Source organism: Lissotriton vulgaris, chromosome 8 (genome assembly GCF_964263255.1).
Source record: "Lissotriton vulgaris chromosome 8, aLisVul1.2, whole genome shotgun sequence".
Lineage (NCBI taxonomy): Eukaryota > Metazoa > Chordata > Amphibia > Caudata > Salamandridae > Lissotriton > Lissotriton vulgaris.
Window position 1 is genome coordinate 1,476,375,554 of NC_141696.1, and position 25,707 is coordinate 1,476,401,260.

Genomic DNA, 25,707 nt, shown 5'->3' on the forward strand with positions numbered 1-25,707 from the left:
AAAACAAACATTAAAGAACAAGATAACTCAGCAAAAGTTACAGTGCAAATATAAAACACATGCGCAACATTTAAATAAATAACATTTAATTACCAAACATCAATAGGACAAGATAAACAAGCATTGGCATAGCCAATAGGTCTCGTCTTTGGGACCTTATAAGTGTTTAGTTATCCAGCACAATATCCTTGGTGCAACAACATCAACTGTTGCATGTTGAAACACTTAAGGTCCCAAAGGCGAGAACTATTGACTATGCCAATGCTTGTTATATTTTGTTTTTTCTAGTGCCGGTTTTCAGAAAAGACAGCATTCAATGATTTGGTGCTTTCCCACGACTATTTCATTTAGAACACCAGTTTCCAAACACAGAAATTAACATAAGATTGAATTTCCATTTGGGAAAATACGAGACAAATGTCATTAATTCACTTTGCTGTTTTAGTTTTTCAGTTTCCAGTTAGAATTAGTTTGACGTTGACTCAAGAGTAGCATTGACATCTAATTAAAGGACACATGCACAAAAGAGTAGGTTGAGGCAATTCACAAACAGTTATACTTTATTCGAGGACCCTAATGCTCCCAAAGCTCTGTGGCACGGTGTCTACATACCATACATCAATGAAGAAAGCAAGCAATAATAAAAGCAAAGCGATCCATAAACACCTGTAAAACACTTTTTCAGTTGTTTTTTATGGCGCGAAAATGAGTAACCACTGAAAAGCACTGTTTTTTGGGGGTATTGAAATCACTGGGAAACACTGAAAAAACACCACCAGATTTTACCGAAAATAGAAACTGAAAACAGGAAAGCCTACATACATCCTATTGCCAGGGGCCCCTTCTGGAGGAAGCGGACAGGCCGCCTCCAGCTGGGAGTCCTGCGTACACATACAACAACATCATTTCTTGAACTTACTACTGACTGGCATGCTTAAAAACAGATAACAGGGGGGGCGTGGCCAACTGCCGAGCATGGCGGCAGCTTAACTCGGGAGCTCCACAAGGCTGACCGGCCCACGTAACTAATCCGTATGCCCATCCGCACACTAACCCGCCCGAAGGAGTGAAATCGGCTCGGGGGAGCAAGCGGCGCACACGGATCCGCTCCCGGCGAGAATCCGGCACCGAGAAGTGCTCCGATCGGCGAAGGTGAAGTGAGGCCTCCGCCTACCCAGCAGCACCGGCCTGGAGTGCGAGACGTGCCCGACCGGAAGTCCACACTACCCGGCCGGAGGACATCGACTCTCACCGGCGCCCACGCCCCACCGCCAAAAGACAGGTACCAGCGCGGCTTCTGTACAGCGCGGCAGCCAGCGGACTCGAACACGGCTGCTGCACCAGGGACTCGGAGGCAGTTCCTCCTACACGAGAAGTAGGCGCACTCAGGGGCTGAAGCGTCCCTACCTAGTGGAGGAGCCATCTTGAGACTACGCAGCCGGGCAATCATCCCACACGCGCGACAAGGTGGGGCGGAAGGCGCCTAGGACCACGCAGCCCCCCCGTGGCTCGGTGAATTCGACTCTGACCCGAGGCTGCGGGGGTGAGAAGGATACTCGCAGCCTGGCAGCACCTGCGAATAAGGCGCTCACAAAGACATTGGGAGCGGCGGTGCGACCCACGTGGAAGGGGCACCACCACAATCGAAGGCTACCTGCGAGGTGCCCATAGCTCAGACACCACCGGCGGCGCATCACGGCCTCAAAGCGAGTCACTCTACAACGGCCACGGAGGCAAGGACCACGTATGTGGCAAGACACTGAGACTAAACCCCAAACAGACTGAGGCCCAGGCCGGGCATCAAGGGGCTGCGGTGCGCTACGATCCGAACTCCTGCAATCTACGACAGCGGCGCACGCCCGAGGGACAGTGAGTTCAGTGAGGGCTGGGCCAAGGACCATTGGACGGACCGGACAAGGCAGAGCCTAACTCAGCATTATGGCAGGCAAAAACAGGAGGAATACAACGACGCAAGCGAAGCTTGATCAATTTGCATATACCCAGAGCGGACACTCGCAGGGGCCTGGGCGTCACTCCACTGGTGCATCCTCAGACACGAATGGGACTGGGAAAGTTACACTGGAAGCCATTATGAAAACCCTCACTGAGGTCCAGGCGACAGTGGGCACCATTTCCACCGAAGTAAACCTGTTGAGAGCGGACTTTAAGAAAATGTCGGAGAGGGTGTCCCAAGTGGAGGTAGTCACGAAGTCACTCATCGAGGACACCTCAGATCTACAGGTAGCGATGGAGCGACTGGAAAAGACCACCAAGCAACTACAAGACAAACTGGATGACCAGGAAGGGCGCTCACGAAGAAACAACGTCCGCATCCTAGGCCTTCCAGAAACGGAGGGGAAGGGCGCCATGGACCTCTACATAGAGGACCTTATCAAAACTGAGCTACAGCCTAAAGGACTGTCCAACTTCTTCTCTGTCGAGAGGGCGCACCGGGTCCCTGGGGGAGCGGCCAAGCCGGGAGCCTCACCGCGGCCGGTGCTAGCTAGACTCTTCAACTTTAGGGACAGAGACGCCATTCTGCAGGCAGCAAGGGTGGCACCACCTGTGAAAGTTCAAAACTCTACTTTGGCCTTCTTCCCAGACTACTCGGCCGAGGTGGCCAGACGCAGAAAATCCTTCACTGAGGTGAAAAAGAAGCTACGTGACAGGGGCCTGCCCTATTCGATGCTCTTCCCCGCCAAATTGCGGATTGTGGCTGAGGGGAAGACGTGGTTTTTCGACACGCCTGAGGTAGCACGAGAATGGCTGGATGGTTGGAGACCGGTGGGCAAACCCCAGCGCCCCCGCAAGGACCGCCAAGACCGCCGCAAGGAGAGGACGACGGAACACCGGGCAGACAGCCCGACTACTGAACAGGGCGCCGCAGCGGGATTGGACTCTGATCTTGAGAGGGACCCGTTGGATTCCGGTCAGCCGAACAGGGGTTGACTCAATGACACGGATACAGCCCTTGGGACTTCGAGCCGATGGAACTGAGTAGGGCGGGCACTGGCCGGTGCCTGTAGGGGACTCACCAACCCCACAAGCAAGTAAGACTAGATGGGGAGGGGACAAAGCACTCTGCCAAGTTGGGGATGCGGGCGGGACTTTGTCCGTGGAGCAGGGGAGCAGGGAGGGGGTGGGGGGGAAAAGTGGTACTGTTAAAGTTAAAGTTAAGGTTACTGGTCATCATTATGTTTGTATAAGGCACAGTTACATTGCTGGCCGTCAGCGCCAGGCACCCCGACGCGCAGCTCCGCACACTGGCTTCACCACACTGCTGCCCATTGGCATCATGGGACATAAACCCAAATGGCGCAACAAGCACGAGCAGCACCCGCTGAGGGCGGCCCTATGATGACACTGGTGCCCCCATTGAAACTGCTTACATGGAACGTCAGGGGACTGGGGGACAAAATTAAGCGCGGTTTAGTACTGCAAACCATCAAACGCCATAAATCTGACCTGGCATTTCTTCAGGAAACACATCTAGCGGGGACCACTTGCAAAGCACTGAACAGGCGTGGCTACACTATGGCAGTACACTCTGAATTCACCACAGGCTCCAGGGGCACTGGGATACTCCTCCGGAAAAACTCATCCTTTTTGGTTACTAGCCACAAGACAGACGACCAGGGGCGTTTTGCGGCGCTCTCTGGCCAGTGGGAGGGGAGGCCCCTCAATGTGGTATCTGTGTACATCCCCCCAGCGCTTCATTCTACAGCACTGCCAGCTCTTGGGCAGTTTCTCATCGATCTCCCGGAAGGTGATATGATCCTTGGGGGAGACTTCAATGCTATAACAGACCCCTTACTAGACACCTTTCCCATACGAGATCGCCAGAGGGGGGCAGCCACGCTTCCTGGATTCCTAAATGCCATGGGCCTCACGGATGTGTGGCGTCATTTGAACCCCACGGCGAAACATTACACGCACTACTCAGCCCCTCACGATAGCCTTTCACGTATTGACTTCTTCTTCTTTCTAGGGGTGGGACTGGGCTCCATAGATAGGATGGAAATTCTACCGAGAGGCATTTCTGACCACTCCCCGATATCCCTTCACCTTTCTACCAAAGAACAAAAGCGCGCTAGAGTGTACCCGATATATCCCAATTACCTGCAGATTCCTGGTATCAGGAAGAAACTTAAATTGACTACAACACACTACTTTAACGAGAACATGGGCTCGGTCACCTCACCCTCGATACTCTGGGAGGCATGCAAAACAGTCCTACGAGGGGCATCCATATCGGCCATCACTGGGCATAAAAGGGAATCCAGGGCTGAACTCGCAAATTTAGAATTGGCACTGCACACGGTGAACACTGCCCATATGGCAGACCCCACCCCTAACACCGCACACGAGTTGCAGCTCCGACAGCAGCAGCACCAAGCGCACCTCACCACGGTCACTAAAGGACACCTAGCGAACACAGCACACCGCATATATGATGTGGGAGATAAGGCAGGAAAAATGCTAGCATGGTTGGACAAGCGGGCGGCAGTAACAAGGGGATACAACGACTATATGATGCTAGGGGCCAGCTGCAGACTCACCCAGAACGGATAGTACACACACTAGCGCACCACTTCCAGGGAATATACACACCGACACGATCGGTCACGGAACAGGAGGCCCTGGCGTCGCTCAGAAACATTTCTATCCCTGTGCCCGCTCCTGAAGCACAGCAGGAACTTGATACGGACCTGACGGAGGGAGAGATCCAGGTAGCGATACAGGCATTGCAGTCCGGCAAGGCTCTGGGACCAAACGGAATTCCTGTGGAGTGGTATAAGGCAATGGATTCGGTGCTGGCCAAGCCTCTCTTGGACATGTACAATGAAAGCGTGGAGACGGCACTGCTTCCGCTCGACCAGCGCACGGCCACTATCGTGGCCATTCCCAAACCAGCCAAGCCGCCGACAGACTGCGCCTCGTACCGGCCCATCTCATTGCTCAATACAGAAGCAAAGATCTTGGCGAAGCTCCTGGCCAATCGTCTGACCCAGCATCTGAGTACCCTAATACACCCCGATCAATTGGGCTTCATGCCTCACAGGAGCACAGCGCTGAACCTACGGAGGGTACATGGGGTGCTGGCACGGGCACACCTTCTTACAGACCAGGCTGTGATACTTTCCCTAGACGCAAAGATGGCGTTTGACCTGGTAGAGTGGGAGTACCTGTTTGCTGTCCTGACCCGAATGGGATTCGGCCCAAAGTATATTACTTGGGTACGACTGCTCTACACCTTGCCGGTGGCGCAGGTGGTTGCGAATGGTCACATATCGTCAACCTTTCCACTGGGACGGGGAACCAGACAAGGGTGCCCGCTATCGCCCCTTCTATTTGCGTTGGTGCTGGAACCGCTGGCGGTCATGCTCAGGGCGACGCCACTATTCCGAGGCATCACTTGGGAGGACGGGTGGGAGGACAAGGTATCCCTATATGCGGACGACATGCTGATCTACATGATCAAGCCCAATGAAGGGGTCCCTGCCCTGTTGACTCTCTGCGATGAACACGGCAGGGCTTCGGGCTACACCCTGAACTGGTCCAAGTCCATACTTTATGTACTCAAGGGCCCGGGTCCAGCACTGCCAGCCGACTGTCCCTTAAAGATCACCACCACCTCATTTAAGTACCTGGGTATTTTTGTGACTGCCGACGCTACGGAGTTCTATGCCGAAAACTTGCGGCCGCCTCTGCAACGCTTGTGTGCAGATGTCAGATACTGGGCTACACTACCGCTGACCCTCCTAGGACGAGCGGCGCTCTATAAAATGATGGCTCTCCCAAGGTTTCTGTATGTGCTTGAAAACTCCCCTTATGTGGTGAACCCGAGATACTTCCGGCAGGTCGCGACGTTGGTTTCCAGTTTGCTATGGAGCAATGGCCCAGCAAGGATAGCGCAGAATAAACTGGTGAAGAGTTGGTACGAGGGGGGGATCGCACTGCCCAATCTCCAACTATATTACTGGGCGTCCCAGCTTAAGGTTGTTAATCATTGGATCCACGTCACACGGGAGGATCCCGCGTATAAGGCAGACTGGTCACAACTGGGGACTGAAGGCATGCTTTCAGTGCTGTACAACTACCCGCGAGTAAAGGCCTTACTTGGCCCAACGCATCATACGGCAACACTATGGCATGCAGCACAATCACGTCTGGGGTGGAAAGGTAAAATCACCAGATTAACTCCGTTGTGGGACACTAAAACACTGGGAAACCTGCGGACATGTAAGGGGTTCGCAGGATGGGATACCATAGGGATCTCGGTGGTTGGGGACCTCTGGGACAAAGGCACGGTTGTTCCTTTCCCACAGCTCCAACAACTATACGGTCTGGGTCCCTCTGAAACATACCGGTATGTGCAAATCCGACACGCCCTATTGCAAGCAATCCCACCAGACACCACACTCTCAGAATCATCACCACTGGAAGACAGGTTACTGACCGAATTTAGGGAGCAGAATCCGACCTCACTTACGTACAAAAAACTGATAAATAACCTGCCAGACCCCACACAGAAACTTAAAGAAAAGTGGGTGGGAGAACTGGGTGAAATGGATGATACGGAGTGGAACGAGGCGCTTGCCTCGCCGCGAGAAGTAGGCATTTCGGCCAGGTTCCGCCTAGTGCAGCTTAAAATTTTACATCGCACCTACTACACTCGCACACTGCTTCACAGAATACAAAGGGCGCCACACCCTTACTGCCTCAGGGGATGCGGAGAAGAGGGGACTCTCCTCCACACGCTATGGGAGTGTCCTCGAATCAGGGAACTGTGGAGGCAGATTATGCGCACAGTATCACAGGCTGTCAATGTGTCTGTCCTGCCGGAACCCCGTAAGTGCATACTGAACATCTGGGACCCTACAGACCTAAACAGGTATGGACAACTATGGGTCACACTGGCGGTGACGGTGGCCAAAAGCGACATTGCACGAGGTGGGGGGCCCCGGAGTTGCCAACGGTGGCAGGGTGGATAAGGATATTGGACCTCCTAATGGTGAAGGAAAGAGCAGTCTATGTGTTAAGGGCATGCCCCCGCAAGTGGAATAAGGTGTGGATGCCATGGAACAAATATAGGGGAGAACCGTGTGAGCCCCTGCCGGAGGGTGAGGACTCAGAATCGGAGGATGACGAGGACTAGCAGGAAAAGGGTATGCCAGCACAATAATGGGGGAGGCCAGGAAAATACGGGAACGCAACGCTACCTTAGGCGCAAGGTTAAACAAATGTACCTGTAGAAGACTGTATGTGGATGAACACATTCCGTTGCTCAATGATGACCATAGGTGGGTTTTACTGTTTATTCTTTTTCCTTCTTTGTTTTTCTACAACCTCAATTTGTTAGACTCAGAAGAATATGTTAGAAATGTATTGTTAGGGAATACCCTATGGATAAGAAGCAGAATTGGACCACGATCTACATATGCTTGTTACTATTAACTGCTCCTATGCCTAAAAGTGGCAGACATTGAAAGTTGAAGACACACGATATGTTCTGTTCTTTTCTCCTGATTACTCATACGAATGATATGTAAATGCAACTAACGAATGAAAGTATGAATATATCTTTTGAACTCCTGACAATAAAGAATTTTCAAAAAAAAAAAAAAACAGATAACAGACACCAGCGGGTTTCTAAAACTCACCTCGCTTGCTTGGCTTTTGCAAAAGTCAATAACAGCAGAATCATACAGAACAGACACCAGCGGGTTTTTAAAACTTCACCTCGCTTGCTTGGCTTTGGCAAAAGTCAATAACAACTTGGCTTTTGCGAAAGGTAATAACAGAATAATACAGAATTGGTGGATGATCAGTCCACCCTTATCTTATAGGGGTAGTTCTCTTCTGCAGACGTAGGGCTGTGTCCTGCTCCAGAAATTAATTGCTTGGGGACTCCAGTGAGGACACGGTCATGTGGCCCAGACCGGGTGGGGAGGGACAGCGGGCGAGTCGTTCGGTCTACCGGAATACAAGAATCCCTCGGGTAGGGCGCCTCCTTCGGAGTCTCTCAGTGCACCTCCTCACATCCACCGGGCCTGACTTCAGTACTCGTGGAGTCCCTGTTCAGGTGCCATTTGAAGAACTGAGATAACCCACTTACTGGGTCTCTGTGGCGGGGGAACCGCCCAAATCTTCCATACCTTCCATACTCAGTAAAAGGAGACATAGGAGCCTTTGTCTGCAGGAGGAACCCAGATTTATTTCAATAGCCCGGGCTATGGAACAGAGTCCCAAGCTAGTCAGAGACAAAACCCAGGAGGCTGCTACTTCACGCTGTAGCTTACAAGCCTTTTATGCATTTTTTTATCCCAGTCTTTTGGCTGTCAGACCATTGTCTAATCAGGGCAGTGTTTACAGTTGATAACCAGATCCAGACGATGTTTGTAGTTAGTGACCTGGTCAAGGCTTGGTATACAGATCATTGTTCACTCAGCTTTGATCACCGCTCAGTCTTTAAGGTCATTGTCCAATTGCCTTGATCAAAGCCTGGTCTTTCAAGTCATTTGTTTATTCACCCTGATTAGATTCACCCTGAATGTCCAGCAGTCAGACCATTGTCTAGATAACCTGATCACGGTGTCAAGGATGTTTACCAGGCTGGGAGCAGGGGATGGAAAACAAGCTTGTTTACACAGGGCGTGGGTGTCTCATGGCTTTCTGTTGAACTGCAAAGAACAGGGGGTTGGGTGTGCGACAGTTCCTGGGCAGAAATGCAGGCTGCAAGATGTTTTTTGTTGTGTCAGTTTAGATTTTCCTTAGGCATCAGCAGAAATGACCAGGTGAGTCGTGTGGAAGTGTTTGACACGAGAAGGCAATGAAAAAATAATGGAATCTCGGTACAGATGATGCTGATCAGAAAAAAACACTTTTTCCTCAGTGAGATATCACTCCTTCACCAGACGCACAGCTTGATCCGTGTATTTAACACATAGTAACCTTCAATTTTTCCAGATTTCAAAATAATGATTCTGGGCCCGATTCACAGAATGAACTTAAGACTCAATCCTAAACTTACTACCATTTCGGTATTCACAGAATGCACTTACTACTTTTGGAATTCACAGAATGAACTTACTACCATTGGTATTCACAGAAGTTAGGATTTTGTCGTAAGTTTGTCTTAAGACAAACTTAAGACAAACTTAAGACAGACTTAAGACAAACTTAAGACAAAATCCTAACTTCTGTGAATACCAAAAGTAGTAAGTTCATTCTGTGAATGCCAAAAGTATTAAGTGCATTCTGTGAATACCAAAATAGTAGTAAGTTTAGGATTGAGTCTTAAGTTCATTCTGTGAATCGGGTCCTTTATGTACTCCCAAAGTTCTTGATCACCTGTTTATTGTCCTTTTGAATCACACGTGAGATGCTTATGTTTTCAACAGTTTCTCATGCGGCAGATAGGCCCATCCGGACCTTTTTCTGTAGCATGCCAGAATACATAAAACATCCTCAGTCACTGATCTTATCTCACCCAATGCATTTTGGGCTGTTAAAAAGGGCTTCTCTACAAATAAAAGAACAATGCCATTAGATTCTAAGCTACAGACCTCTCTACTTTACAGTTTAAACCATGAAGTATAGAATACACATTTCATGCCAAATTTGATAACTAACCCCTCAACCGCGTTATTCCCACTAACAGCGTCACTACACACTGCAACGATGTTACCTGGAAAAACCTCTATCAGGCTATATTACCCCACATCATTAATCTTCCGCGCTCTAAACTGAAGCCTCCAAGGTGTTCCCCCATACCTTTAGCCTCACGCATACTTTGTCACTTAATACCTCAAAGTGGTGAAGTGTGGCTCAATGATTAGAGCTGCAGACCCTGATGCAGAAGACCAGGGTTCAATTCCCCGCCTCGGTGGGTCTTGGGCTCAAAATTCCACGGACCTGATAATTCTCGCCTCGGTGCCTATTCCAATCATGGAGTCCCACTCTGCAACTCTGGGCAATAGCTTGATTAATCTCCACAACGGCCCCCAGACTGCTAAGGATGCCTGGCCTCCAACTTGGGGGTGCCCAGGAGTGGACCCCTCACAGGGAAAGCCAGGATGGCTTCCACAGCGGTATTTGTACAAGCGCCTTGAGACCCTTGCGGGTGAATAGTGTGCTATACAAGTATAAATTTACATTTAATGCTGACCCACATCACTTTCTTCCGTGCCTTACTGACTTCTTTCAATTTCTTCCCAGCGTTCTCTTCTTTTACGAGGCAGTTTACCAAATGTGGCTAACTTCCCTCTCTTTTAAGTAGTATAACGTGACTCCGCCCCTCATAATACACTAATCACAACCACCCGGCTGTTATGATGCCTATCCTGAAAACTCCACATCCCATAATTCACTGCTTCAGTCATAGCATGATTGATGAACCCACACTAATTCCAATGTTGGATTTATCAACACATGCACCCAGAGGACACCTCAGAGGTGCACCCTGAAACATCCCAACACAGGTAGGCTTACTGACTGGGTTTAGGCAGACTAACACCAGAGACAAATTACGGACCCCTAAGGGTGAGGGCCTTCACTCTCGGGAGGCCACAAACTAGGTCGCCTCTGGGACGGGGTGGTTAGCACCCCTCCCATGAGATGACCTTTAGATTAGCCTGCCGAGGCAACAAAGCTTCAAAACAAGCCCCTCCGCCTAGGGTATGTGACTCTGGTTTCTCTTATAGGACAGGAAGCCAACCCCCATGGGCTGCTCCAACTTTGGCAGGAGGGGTGCCCAGAGTCAACCAGGACCACCCCTAGAGTGGGACAGGTGAACATGACCCTCTTGTCAAATGCCTCCATCTTGTCTTGGAGAGAATTAACCAACCCGGGTCAGGGTTATGCCTACTTCCCAACGGAAGTGGTCATAGGAGGATGTACTCACACTTAAGGTAAGTAGCCTATTGGCTACTACCTGGCACTGTCTCAAATGCCCCTAAATTCAGTATTTAAGTGGCACCCCTGGGTCAAAAACCTTGGATTCTGATGACCTAAGAAAAAAGAGGACACCAAAGAGGCGCAAAAGCAGAAAAGGCTGAAGAGAGCATCTGACTCGCCCCAGCAGACTTCTTTGAAAACTGCACCAAAGTTGACTCGCCCTGCAGCTGTTGACTCCAGAAATTGGGAGTACTGCCTGCCTGTGAAAAAGACTCAAGACCTCCCGATGACAGTGGATCTGTTATGAATTAACTTCAAAGAAAAGACTCTGAGGCCTCCGGAACTGCCATAATTCAACTCCTATAATAACTACTACACCTGCCGCCTCCGGATTGAGTTGAAATGAGCCAACAGTGCAAAGAAGGTTCCTCTGCCCTCCAGAGTTTGTTTCCATTGTAGTTTCACCTCTCCTTGCCTCCTCAACTACAGCTGGAGCCTCTGCACGCAGGCGCCCTCAGCCGTGATTGGTCTGGTAAGGAAAACCCTGATGCCTAAGTACACCTCTGCACCCGTTGCCTCTGGGCCTTGGAGAAGAGCACCAAAGGTGCCCACTCTTCCCCGAGCATGGCAAGGCAATCAATCAATCACTGCATTTCTAAAGCGCGCTACATACCCGCTACTGATCGAAGAGCCAGGTCTTGAGAAGTCTTCTGAAGGCCAGCAGGTCCTGAGTCTGTCATTGGCTGGTAGGGAGAGCGTTCCAGGTCTTTGGCGGCAAGGTAGGAGAAGGATCTGCCGCCGGCGGTTGTTTTCCGGATGCGAGGGACTGGGACGAGGGCGAAGTTGGCTGAGCGGAGGCTTTGGTGGGGATGTGAAAGCTGAGTCGGTTGTTGAGGTATGTAGGTCCGGTGTTGTGTAGTGCCTTGTGTGCGTGGATGAGGAGCTTGAAGGTGATCCTCTTGTTGACGGGGAGCCAGTGCAGGCCTCTCAGGTGGGGTGTGATGTGGCTGTGTCGGGGACGTCGAGGATCAGTCGTGCCGAGGCGTTCTGGATTCGTTGTAGTCATCTCAGGAGCTTGGTTGTTGTTCCTGAGTAGAGGGCGTTCCCGTAGTCGAGTCTGCTGGGCCTGGGTGACTGTTTTCTTGTGTCGGGAGGGATCCATTTGAAGATTCTGCATAGCATTCGGAGGGTGTTGAAGCAGGATGCAGAGACGGCGTTGACTTGCCTGGTCATGGAGAGGGTGGAGTCAAGGATGACCCCCAGGTTGCGTGCGTGGTCTGTGGGTTCCGGGGTTGTGCCTAGCGATGTGGGCCACCAAGAGTCGTCCCTGGCTGATTGGGTGGGTCCGAGAATGAGGACCTCCATCTTGTCTGAATTCAGCTTCAGTCTGCTGTCCTTCATCCACTCGGCTACGGACTTCATTCCTCTGTGGAGGTTGGCTTTGGCGGTGTGGGGGTCTTCGGTGAGGGATATGATCAGCTGGGTGTCGTCGGATGTAGGAGATGATGTTGAGGTTATGTTGTCGTATGACGTGGGCGAGCGATGCCATGTAGATATTGAACAGCGTCGGGCTGAGGGAGGATCCCTGTGGGACGCCGCAGATGATCTCGGTGGTTTTCGAGCGGAAGGGTGGGAGGCGGACGCTCTTGGTTCTGCAGGTGAGAAAGGATGTGGTCCAGGCTAGGGCCTTCTCTTGAATTCCGCCCTCATGAAGGCGTGCTGATAGGGTGCGGTGGCAGACTGTGTCAGAGGCAGCTGATAGGTCCAGGAGGATGAGGGCGGCTGTTCCTCCTTTGTCCATCAGGATCCTGATGTCGTCAGTGGCGGCGATGAGGGCGGTCTCCGTGCTGTGGTTGCTGCGGAAACCGGATTGGGAAGGGTCCAGGATGTTGTTGTCTTTGAGGTAGCGGGTTAGCTGTTTGTTGACAATCTTCTCTGTCATTTATGCCGGGAGCAGGGAGATGGGCCGGAAGTTCTTGAGGTCCTTGGGGTCCGCCTTGGGCTTCTTCAGAAGGGTGCTCGGCGTGCTTCCAGCTTTCCGGGAGGGTGGTAATCAGTTGGTCCTTGGTGACCTTACCCCAGCAGCGGCGTGGCAGCTGTTGGGTGCAGTGGTGTGTGGTGGTTTTCCTGAAGGGGAAGTGGATGCATCTGTGGTCGGTCCAGTGGAGTTCGGTGGTGTGGTTGAAGGGGACGTGGGGGGCTTCTGGAGAAGATGGGGTCCAGCGTGTGTCCAGCGGCATGGGTGGGTGTTGTCACGAGCTGTTTGAGTCCGAGGTTGGCGAGGTTGGCGAGGTTGGCGATCCAGGCGGTGGAGTTGGCGTCGTTATTGTTCTCGAGGTGGAAGTTCAGGTCTCCGGGGAGGATGTAGTCCGTGGAAGCGAGGGCGTAGGTGCTGATGAGGTCGGCGATGGTGTCGCTGAACTGTGGTCTTGGTCCGGGTGGTCTGTAGACGAGTGTTCCTTGGAGGGCCGTGTTGGGGTCGGTGTGGATCTGGAAGTACATGTGCTCAGCAGTGGTGAGGGTGTCGTCGGTGTTGGTTGAGACTCTGAGGGTGTCCTTGTGGATGATGACGATTCCCCCTCTAACTCGGTTGGTGCGGTCTCTGCGGGTGTTCTTGTAGCCCTGTGGGATGGCTATGGCGATGTCTGGTGCCGAGGTGGCGTTCAGCCAGGTCCCTGTCAGGAAGGCCACGTCGGGGCGGTAGAGTCTAGGAGGTCACTTGCTGGTTCAGCCTGACTGGCTTCCTAGCCAGAGCCTGCACTCTCTTTTTACAGAGACCGACCGCCATTGAAACGCATTGGGCACCTGACGCCGTACCCAGCTGCCCTCATGGAACAGGTGGTGAACTATTGGTGCTATATTCAACCTTGCCTTCCAGCCACCTTAACATTGAGGAACTCAGAAATTGCACAAAGTCCACTTTTTAAAGTGAAAATAATCCATAGTTAAAAAACGTACTTACATGAACGATTTTTCTCTGATGCCTAAACATAGATACTGGCTATATTTATGAATTTGTGTGGCTCTCCTTCTTGAGTCATTTTGTGATTTATTGGCCATTGTGTGTATTTTGTGAATGTCTTACGCTCCTCTGTGTTAAGCCTAAGGCCGCTCAACCACACTACTCCCTAATAGAGCACTTTGGGATTGCATAGCAAGTCCCTGTCCACTAGTAAGAGAGCCCCTGTAATCTTTACACAATATATCAGATTATTAAAGTATATCACATAAAGAACCAGCTTCCTACATTCTCTCTTCCGTGTCAATAGAGCTAATATATGCGATCTGTTTGCCATTGCACATCTCTCCTCAAGAAGGAGTGGCTCATACTGTGCATTATGCAGAAGATGTAAACCCAAAGAACAGTCCTGATAATGGGTCACTAAGGGGCTCATCAGCAGCCCAATGTTTGAAGTTGTGGGCATCTGCTGTGCCAGGCAAATATCTAGTGCCCATTTTAAGGGGCACCAGATGCAGTGGAACAAGGGTTGCCGGCACAGGTAAACCCAGGCAGGCCGGAATGTTAGCCACCAATCAAGGTCCAGTTCTCTAAACAATGACATTCCGTAAATTTGAAGCATGTGTTCATGACACCGCTGGAGTGATGGTAGTTCCAGCAGACCTGCAGATGGAACATCCATTGCAGAGAAGCAAAAATAGAGCCACAATGCCATAAATAAGAAACAACAGCAACAGGAACCTTCCGAACACCCTGGAAAAGATAGAATGAATAAAGGCCGGGTTACTCCAAAAATAGTTTGTAATGAACTAACTAGGCCGGTGTAGGAAAGTAGGATCTGCTTTTATGGTTACTCACAATTTTTGTTTGATGTAATGCTGTTTCTGACTGGTCTACTGGGATTCTGCTAATCAGGATCCCAGTCTCTGTGCTTTCTCCCCTAAATTATTATGGTAAGTACTTAGGTACATCCCAGATTGTACACTGGGGTAACCTTATCAGTCCCTAGTATACAGTACTGAGGTACCCAGGGCAGAGGTACACCAAGGGTCCCCCATGGGCAGAAGCATTTATTATGCTACCCATGTGAGACCATAAAACTTTAACTACCGGCCTCCAATTGCAGCCTGTGTAAGCTGGTACTAGCACCATTTACGAAAGATATAGGTTTACTTATATCTAAGGTCCCTGCACTTATACGTCACCCTTAAGGCAGGCCTTACTATCCCAAAGGCAGGGTACTCCGTTCTAAGTGTGAGGGTGTCCTTGCATGAGCAGGACACCCTTACAGCCTATGGAGTCCATACTCCCAGGTTGTAAGTGAGACAGCCATATAACATATAGAGGGGCAGAGCTTCATTACGCAATGACCATCTCGAAACTGGCTGTAACGAATCATATCATATTTGGTATGTAAATGTAAATGTGGCGTATTTGTATAGCGCGAACAGTGACCCGGAGGCATCCCGGTGCTTGTACTCCTACCACAAGGGAACGCCTCCTGGCTTTTCCTTGTGGGGTGTCCACTCCTGGGCATCCCATGGTGAAACCAGGCATCCCTTGTGTATCAGGGGGCCTTTGTGGAGACTAAGCAAGCTATTGCCCAGAGTTGCAGCATGGGACCCATGCTTAGAATCGGCACTGAGGCGAGAATATCCGGTCAGTGGAATTTAAGCCCGAAATCCGCCGAGGCGGGAATCGAACCCTGGTCCTTGGCCAGCGTTCTGCATCAAGGTCTGCCGCTCTAAGCATTGAGCCACACTTCTCCACTATGTATGAAACATGTTGGAATCATACCCCTACACCGTAAATGGCATGGGATGTATGATTCCATGCACCGTAAAGCTCCTTTGAGAGGCCCTCGGTGCTCCCAATACCAGTCTTCCAGACCTGGACAGCAAGCTAAAGCTATTATTGGCCAGAGACACTCTTCTGCCCTCCTGCTGCTGAGACAAGCTCGAGCAGGGGAAGACAAAACAATACATATCCTGTCACAGGAAGGTGTGACCACCTCCCAGGCAGGGTTTACTGTATTGGGGCAGGGTGAAGGCACTTGCCAGCACCACATAGCCTGCATGCAGGGCACACTTGGTGCCCTCCATGCATCGTCCAGTTCAAACTAGTTCAGGGAGCCATTGGCTCCCGCTTTGGCACAAAACTGGAGAGATGACAGGGGTGTATCTTCCTCCTTGTCCAGATCCTCCTTAGGAAGGGACCCCTGAATCTTCCGAACTCCTTCCTTAGGGTATTTAAGGGTTTACTTGTGGGCGGGTCCCTAGATTTGCCGTAGGACATGATTAAATTCTGACACTACTTCTTTTTCAACCATCTGGGCACTCTGGACTTCGGTAGACTTCGCTCTGGCATCAAGGCTGCAACTGCAACTCCTTCTGCTCCTGATCTTGTCGCCCTGCTCGTCTGCAGAAACTTCTGTGCCTGTACATCATAAAGAAACATTCCAAGGCCTAGTGGGCATGCAAGACACCTGAAGGAACCTCCCTTGAAGTGAAGGAATCACATCTCTGCATCTGCAGGCACCACCACTAAGCTGACTGGTCCGCTGATCTTGGGCTCCCACAGACTCTGGAAGGCTCAGCAACACAGGTAGTGGTTCTTCACGTCCCTCGAGGCCTGCCCTGTCCTCTCACCAAGCTTGAGGCCAGTATCCATCGCCGGTGTCGCAGGAACCGAACCCCTGTGCCTGTGGTTCCCAATCTGTGCGCCCCGGCACCCCTGTGAGCCATAAAATCTATTCAGGGGCGCTGTGCAACAAGCACAGTTTCAAAATAACACTTTTCTGGTCCGCTAAATGCCTCTGTATTTATTGCATTTCCAGTCGAGAGTTTACATGTCATTTGTCAATAAATTATTGGCGTGTGCTGTTGCTTTTCGCATAGCAGTCTAGCAGAGAATCGCCCATAAATGTGGCAGAAGGCAAGAAACAAGCCCCACGTTTTGGTCTCTGAAGGAGAGAAATCAGAAATAAACCGAGCTGCAGGTACGTTTTCTAGTTCAGAAGGGCTTCCAGCCCTCCTTTCCAAGGCGCACTTACTCATGAGCGAATCTCTGCGTATTATTCTGGGCTAGGTTGTTCAGAGGGTTTAAACCACAGCTGCCTCCACTGGACCCCAGCTCCATGCACAAAATCATCATCCGGAGTTGGATGTTTAGTAATGCAGTATCCTTATTCTTTGCCAGGGGCGGGTATTTATAAGTCCAGCTCAAAATCTGTTCACGATTCTCCAATATTTCATTTGCAAAATAATGTCACAGGTGCTAACATCCGGAGCAGATATCCTTTTTCTCCCCATCTGCAAAATAAACCCACACGTTTCGTGTTTCACTTCTTTGACTAGATGAGAGTGGCGCCCTGGTAACCAATGCACGCCCTCTTTGTGCCTTTAACAGACCCTGCCAGGGTGTAGTATAACCAAGTCTTTATTAAAGATTGTTCTGTGAGGTCGTATCCAAACCAATACTTTGTTATTCATGTGCACTGTTTATTTGCACACATACAATCAGGTTTATTTAAGTCCACTACAGCACTGTGAGTGAGTGAATGATAATATCCGTACGATCGTTAGTAAAGTAAAAAGGTTTCAGTCGGTAGTTATGGAGTTCACAGGATCCTATTTCTCACACAAGTCACATGCAGCGTCTCCATAGGGCACATACAGATGCACATGAACACATACACGGAAGCTCCGTGACACACACAACTGAGGTTGGGCAGAAGATCGGCATGGCATTTTAAATATTAGTAGTATCACCAGCATTATTTTTCCACTGAAAAGGCGGGCTCCACTGAGCTCGTTAAAGAAATCATAAGCCTTATTATCACGATATCTTTATTTTAACGAGCACCGTGAAGCCCGCCTTTTTAGTGTAAAAATAATGCTGGTGATACTGATTACGACAGACCAAACTCAATGTTCCATTTTCTCAGAGTGGGTCTCAGTACCAAAAGCTACAGAAAGCAGCAGCGGGCATAAATAAGGGTTTGGGACCAGGCACACAGTTTGTATCACTGGAGCATGCGTGTGCTCTCTGTTGCACCTGCTGCCTTTCCATTGACTTACATGTGCTCCACTGCTCTTTTGCAGTGGTGTGTGTGCTCCACAGCATGTGCTGAATTGGTGTGGGTGTTGTTACATTTGCTGCGATGGTGTGTATGTGTGTTCAGGGCTGTATTTTCAGCATTTGAAACTATAGCTGCGTGGTTAAAAAAAGTTGCATGAAAACATATTTGGCTATTAATTTTGTATCTTTTCTCACTTAACGAGTTTTTATTAAACAACTGTTCTCTTTTTTATTTTGTTACAAATATGATTATAATACGTTCATTTCATCCCAATTAATTTAAGGAAGGCAACAGGAAGTACTCCCAAGGCCAGGCTTTCATCCGCCCCACCCACCCACTAGTAAAAAAAGATGGTGGGGAGCCACGGCCAACTGCTAATGAGGCCAAGGGAGCTACGAGTCAAAAAAGTTTGGGATCCACTGCCCTAAGCAACGAATTGACTTGCAGTTGCAAAGGCTTGTTGGCTTCCTTCCACCAAGATCTTCAGTCTCTGAGTAGCCCAATCTTCAAGCATCTCCAGTGACCAACAGCCTGATTCATCAAGGTGAGTATTTGCTATTCCTTAATAGCGATTATTAAGGAATCGCTATTAAGGAATAGCAAAATGCTATTCACCAAGAAATCGCTAAATAAATTGCGATTTCTAATTATTCCTTAATTGCAATTAGCAAATTGCTAATCGCAATTAAGGAATATCTCCCCATTCATTCCTATGGGCCCAAAGGCCCATAGGAATGAATGGGAAGACATTTCAATGTGCGAATCGCAATTAGCGATTTGCATATTGAAATTGCGATTTCAAGGGTGCAGGGGTGTCCAAAGGACACCCTGTAGCACCCCTGAAATGTATGCTACATTTGTGTTGCGCACACACATGTCCCAAGGACATGTGTGTGTGTAACATGAAACTTAGAAAAAAGCATTTAAATGCATTTTTCTAAGTTTCCGCTATTTACCACGAGGTTTGACCTCGCGGTAAATAGCGGGAAATTTTTGCAAATTCGCAATTTAAAAATGTTTCAAGAATAGCATTTAAGGAATCTCTAATAGAGATTCCTTAAATGCTATTCCTCGCAAATATGCGAATTCTTAAATAGCGATTTTTGCATTTGGGATGATGAATCCCAAATGCAAAAATACCGCTCGCAAAGGGCCAGATTCTCAGAATCTGGCCCTTTGCGACCGGATTTAACAATGATGAATCAGGCTGCAAGATCTTTGTCCTCACTACAGAACTTTTACTGTGGGCCTGAATCTTTGGTGAGCTGCTCGAGATCCTCTCTTGAAGTAGAGGTTGTTGTTCTCTAGTCGGATTCTTTTCCACGAACGAACCGTCCCCCCTCCCCACCCCCCCCCCCCCGCCCCCACCGCCGCACAAACAACAATCAAACTGATACTGAAAACAGAAATCTTTCCTTTGCAATTTCAACATGATCTCAAGTCAATGTGAGATCTTCCAAATGTTACTGATGTCCCTCATCAGTGCCACGCGCAGTGCAACTGACTACGGAAATCAGACATCTAACATGTGAATAGGAGTGAGTAAATGCATTGTTTTGCTATACCATTCTTAATGAAGACAAATAGAACGACATTATTTACAGATCTCGAACGTTAGAAAGAAATGCGAACGCATTAATTACAAGACACATTCAAGCTCTGGAAGTTGGTCTTGTTCCTACTTTCATCGTGGTGTGCACTCTGACGATACACATTGTTGTTACTCTGTTGGAACGTATGTAACGTTATCTGATAAACAGGTGTTCAATTATCGTTTCATTTGTTTTCTAATTTTAAGCATTGCCAGATCTCATCGCATGAGATCTTCCAAAAATTTCAATGACTTTCCTTCGTCAGTGCCACACAAAGTGCGACTGAGTTAGGATCGTCTACGTTAAAGTTATGCTGAACGAATGCAATCCATAAAGCTATATAAATTGTTACTTAAGACAAGTAGAGCGACATTTCGTAATGATCTTGAGCTTGATAAAGAAATGCTACCACATTTGATTACAAAAAAAAAAACAAAATGTGTGTTCAATGCTTCCAGACAGCTATCATCGGCTGTGGCGGCTGTTGGTTTTGCATACAGGGCATTGTGGGTAGGCTTTATTTACCATATCTTCTTTTCCATGGCCTCTATTCGAGATTTCCTTCAGACGAAAGACTGACGTTCTACTGGCTGCCGACAGAGGGCCGCCCTCGGCATTACCTCGTCAACCCTGCTCCAGGGATGGCTTCGAACTGCAGACAGCTTGTGACATCACGTCTCCTCTTTGTATTTTATTTATATTGGCACAGTGGGAGAATGCATTTCGTGAAAAGCCATCTGGAGTAGGGATGCACCTTTCTTAGAGAAAAATGCCAGTCATTTGTTTAAGGAGTCTGCAAAGCCCCTCGCCCACACTAAATATGGCTTTATATATTTGTAACATGACTTTTCTGTCTTTGTTTTCTTTAGTTGTATTAATGCAGCCCTAAAACACATTTACAATTACTATTTAAATGTGCTGTTTGAATTATGCACAAATATGTGCTTAAAGTACCTGCACTTTTGCTTACTTTTGAACTGGCTAGGACATCAAAATAGCGATTCGATAAATAGCGATTCGATACGCTGGCAACCCTAATCAGGAGACTGACCGCTTTGCTGTAATCCTTGGAGTGTGCCGGGCTGAGCGTGCAGAGATCCATATTGCTTACTGCCAACTTCTCGCGGAACCCGCTTCGCGGGTCCCGCATCGCTGGGATCGCCTGGTTGTTGCCTCAGGACTTGCCTGTTTGCTGAGAGGTGGGTCGTAGGAGCTGCAGGGCTGCGAGCAGAGTGCGGGGGCTGGGACTACCTATCCCAGAAGCGCCTGCCGCCCAGATTAACAGCACCTGGGCTGCTCTCCCTGCGGGCCCCTCCCCATCAGCTTGAAATACCCGAGCCTTTGCTCTACCTGTGGGACGCTTTGCTGTAATCCTTGGAGTGTGCCGGGCTGAGCGTGCAGAGATCCATATTGCTTACTGCCAACTTCTCGCGGAACCCGCTTCGCGGGTCCCGCATCGCTGGGATCGCCTGGTTGTTGCCTCAGGACTTGCCTGTTTGCTGAGAGGTGGGTCGTAGGAGCTGCAGGGCTGCGAGCAGAGTGCGGGGGCTGGGACTACCTATCCCAGAAGCGCCTGCCGCCCAGATTAACAGCACCTGGGCTGCTCTCCCTGCGGGCCCCTCCCCATCAGCTTGAAATACCCGAGCCTTTGCTCTACCTGTGGGACGCTTTGCTGTAATCCTTGGAGTGTGCCGGGCTGAGCGTGCAGAGATCCATATTGCTTACTGCCAACTTCTCGCGGAACCCGCTTCGCGGGTCCCGCATCGCTGGGATCGCCTGGTTGTTGCCTCAGGACTTGCCTGTTTGCTGAGAGGTGGGTCGTAGGAGCTGCAGGGCTGCGAGCAGAGTGCGGGGGCTGGGACTACCTATCCCAGAAGCGCCTGCCGCCCAGATTAACAGCACCTGGGCTGCTCTCCCTGCGGGCCCCTCCCCTTTACCACAGACCTACAAATTGACTAGACCAGCGACGCGGCGCGGGAGCGCGCGGGAGCGACCGGGAGAAGCCCGGGAGAAGGGCGGGACCGTTTGTGGCCGTTCGTGACCGGACCGGGCCACCCCTCTAACCTGTGTGCGTCCCCATCCCTAAGGACTATGGCCGGCAGAGACAATAGGATTAAATCCTCCTTAACTGGCAGCCTGTCAACCGCCGGAGGTATGGAGAAATTCCTCATTAGGGCTAATAACATTATAGACAAGGAGATAGTCATATTGGAAAAGCGTTTATCTACTGAACTTATTTCCCTTAAACGATCATCCATAGGACCCCTTGCTAACGCCAAAACGCCCATTAGAGATAGCAATCAGTCTGCTATTGCGGATAAAATATCCCCGCCCATAGAAGACCCTAGCCACCTAGCTACCCCGGTTATATCAACTGACATCGCTGCTGACCCTACCTGTGTACTCATAAGTGAAAATGCCTCCATTTTATCCCATCCTGATGTGAGTACTACTGAGTCTAAGAGCCGTGGGGAAAGAGAGGGTGCCGTGAGGAAACGGAAAAGAGTGTACAACAAAAAAGAAGTTAAAACGGGAAGGGCTACAAAAACTGCTAAAGTACGGGAGGAACCACCACCCCAGACCACATTTACCCCCCGTGATGCTCAATTCCCGAATAGAGAAATATCCATGGAATGGGCCGTGGCACTACTTAAATCAATCATATCCCCATTAGAGGCTAAACTGGATAGGCTTTGCTCCAGAATATCAAATGTAGAGAAAACATCTGCCTCCATCTTAGCCACCCTTGGTAACCTTCAGAACCAACACACCCCAACGACTACCATAACCCCTGCTATTCCCGCTCCTCCCAATCCGGTTTTGAATCAACCTAATATCCCCCCACCTAATACCTGTATACCACCCCTTATCCAATCCCAGCCCAATAATTTAACAACTGACAATGGGGCGAGTCAACAACCAAGCCAAATTAACCCACCAGACCATATGGCCGGGGGGACCCAGGGAGTACCAAGCGAGGCACTCAATACCCCTAGACCCAGGCGGCCCGATTTACCACCGGAGGCTAACCGGTTTACTGTCATCTTAGCCGGAGTACCACCACTAGAAACAGGGGAATCAGAAACCTTTAGCTCCTTGAAGAACAAAGTTATAAAATGGCTCAACTGGAATAGACCGCTCCCGGGCCACCTGCACAATGAGATAATTATGGTAAGGAGGGTCCCCTGGATAGGCAAGACCCCTAAAAACATCAATGGGGACTGCCTAACCGTCAGTTTTAGAGACCCTCGCACAGTATCCCATATATGTGCAGGTTTTAACAGGTCTTTCGACTCAACGATCCAGACCCTTCCCGTTTCCTATTTTTTCCCACCAACCAACATTCGCCACCAACAAAGAAGAGGGGATTGGTCCGTTGTGGAACGGAGGGGCAGACAACGAGCATATGATGCTAGACCACCAAGACTACCCCAATACGCACCCCAATTCCACTCCTTCATGGATCATAACCGCTATGGTTGCTTAGATGGCCTAGAGGGAGTAGACTGACTACACCCCGTCTCTCGCTCTCTGAAGCTGACCAACACTCAGGCTAAACCTGATGTTCCGCCCATGGTCCATTTAACCACCCCTAACGAAGCTATCCCCACTAATTTGGCCCAGATTACACCCGTTACAACCCCTACCATACAATGTTCTGAAATCACCCCCATCATCCCCGCCCCAGCTACCCCCACTGTACCGGATTTGATTCCGCTAGATATGACCCGTACTACACCCTCTGTCTCAACTATCCACATTAATACAGTTATGGACCAAAGGGTTAAGGGTTATTCATTGATGAGCTGGAACATTGCCGGGTGGCGGCAGAAGGTTTCAGCACTGGGTTGGAGGGAACTCATTGTGGTTCATGATATCCTATGTCTGCAGGAAACGTGGTCAGTGGAAGATATTGCCTTTGATGGTTTTGTTGCTTATAACTGTAATGCGGTGGAATCTGCAATGGGGAGGGCCAAAGGGGGATTGTTGATTTTACTCTCTGTACACCTACCTTTACGAGTAAGAAAAAGCCATATTGTGGGGTCCCATTCGCAAATTTTGGAAATTTTGGTAGGCAGGGACCGAAATCTATTGTTGATTAACCACTATAATAATACCTTTGACCCCTCCAGCACCACTGTAGTAGACGAACTTGAATCGGCTCTGGATTCTATTCTTTGTAAAACAACTGTATCTTATGATATTGTTTGGGGAGGAGATTTTAATATTAGAACTTGCCCTCTCTCATATTCTACTACCTGTGGTTATGATGGGGAAAATGGGGAAAATTTACTCCACTTTTTACACTCTCCATATGGCACTTCCCTTAACAATTTGATGTTAAAAATTGATATATCAATCCACCAACATGCACCTGATAATGAGGGTAATCTGGCGCCTACCTTCACGGGGAGAAACACCACCTCCATTATTGATTTCCTGATCATTTCCAACCGGGTAGCTCCCCATTGTTCGGTTACCCAGATCTTAGATCACGACCTGAGTGACCACAATGCACTTACCATGGTCTTATATTGTGAGCTCCATAGGGATGTATTCTCTGGTAGGGTTGTCGATGATATTACGCCATGTAGACCTAACGGGACCCGCATAAAGTGGAGTGGGGAAAAAGCAGAGAATTTACATCGCAGGGTGGTGAAAGCTGGCCTAAATATGATACTCAGTTGCCTTGATACGGAAGCCCCCGCAGCACAATCTATAAATAACTTTGAGAATCTGGGTATCATAATTAAGCAAACACTCACCTCAAAGAAGGCCAAATCCGGACAGGCCACACAGGGCTGGTTCAACCAAGCATGTACAAGGGCACTAAAATCCCTCAAACTTGCCCTCTCAAGTACCCCGAGGAACAGGGATGTGGTTAAATCCCTGAGGGCCGATTATAAAAATGCGCTCAAAACCAGGAAACAAGAACTTAGAGAAATAGCCTGGGAAGATCTGAGTAAAGCCGCAGCCCTCCGGGACAGTAAACTATTCTGGAGTACCATCAATAGCCCATTCCTGCAAAAAGAGGAATTCCCTGTCCTCACTGCCCAAGTTAATGAAGAGGGATGGGTGGCCCACTTCTCAGGGATCTTCGATCCAACTGGAGAGTCCTTAGCCAATGATAACATCATCTGCACTACCCTAGTTGAATCCCCGAGAATAACGACCGATGAGGTGGATTTGGCTATAAGGAATAGTAAAGGGGGAAAAGCCCCCGGCCCAGACGGGGTACCGATCGACCTATACAAATATGATCCAGCCCTCTGGAGTCCATTATTGACCATAGCCTTTAATGCTGCTATGGATAACAGGACCCAGTCTGAACACTCTAGACAAACAGGAACTAAAAAATGTCTATCTTAGGGCGAAATCGGATGTGCGAAGTTATGCTACTAGAGAATATTCCACACATATTTTCCACCTGTCCTTGAATGATGATAGCCGGGGTATTCCAATGTACCTTAAAGTTATCCACAGACAGTCCCACCAGTTTGTTCTTTCAAGGCTAAGACTAGGTATAGTGCATAACTTGGTTGCTTTCCCGATTATGAAATCCCATCCAGTTACCCCATGTCCATGTGATGGCTCTTCCAAACAAAGCACAATGCACTTTTTATTATTCTGTCCTCTGTATAAAGCACAACGCATCTGTTTCCTCAAGCCTATGTTCCTTAAATATAACATGTATACTACTGATAGCGCTTTGAGGCTTCTTTTTTCACTTTCAAGCCCAGATATCTGTTTTTATACTGCCACTTTTATTCTGAAATCTATTAGAGCTAGACTTAGCATGGTTTTCCAGTAATTTTATGTGTAGCAATCCCCACAACATGTGACAATGTTATTTCTGTTTCTGTATTCCGAGTACCATGTGTATGTAATGTTTTAAATTGTATACTTTTATGATGTTTTTTAAACATTCGAATAAAGTTATAAACTGAACTGACTGACCGCCCGATTCATGAACCAAAATTGCGCTCGCAAGGGGCCGGATTCTGAGAATCCGGCCCTTTGCGAGAGCGATTTTTGCATTTGGGATTCAGCATCCCAAATGCAAAAATCGCTAATTGCGATGTCGCAAATGTGCGAGGAATTACATTTAAGGAATCTCTATTAGAGATTCCTTAAATGCAATTCAACATCCAATTTAAATTTGCGAATTCGCAATT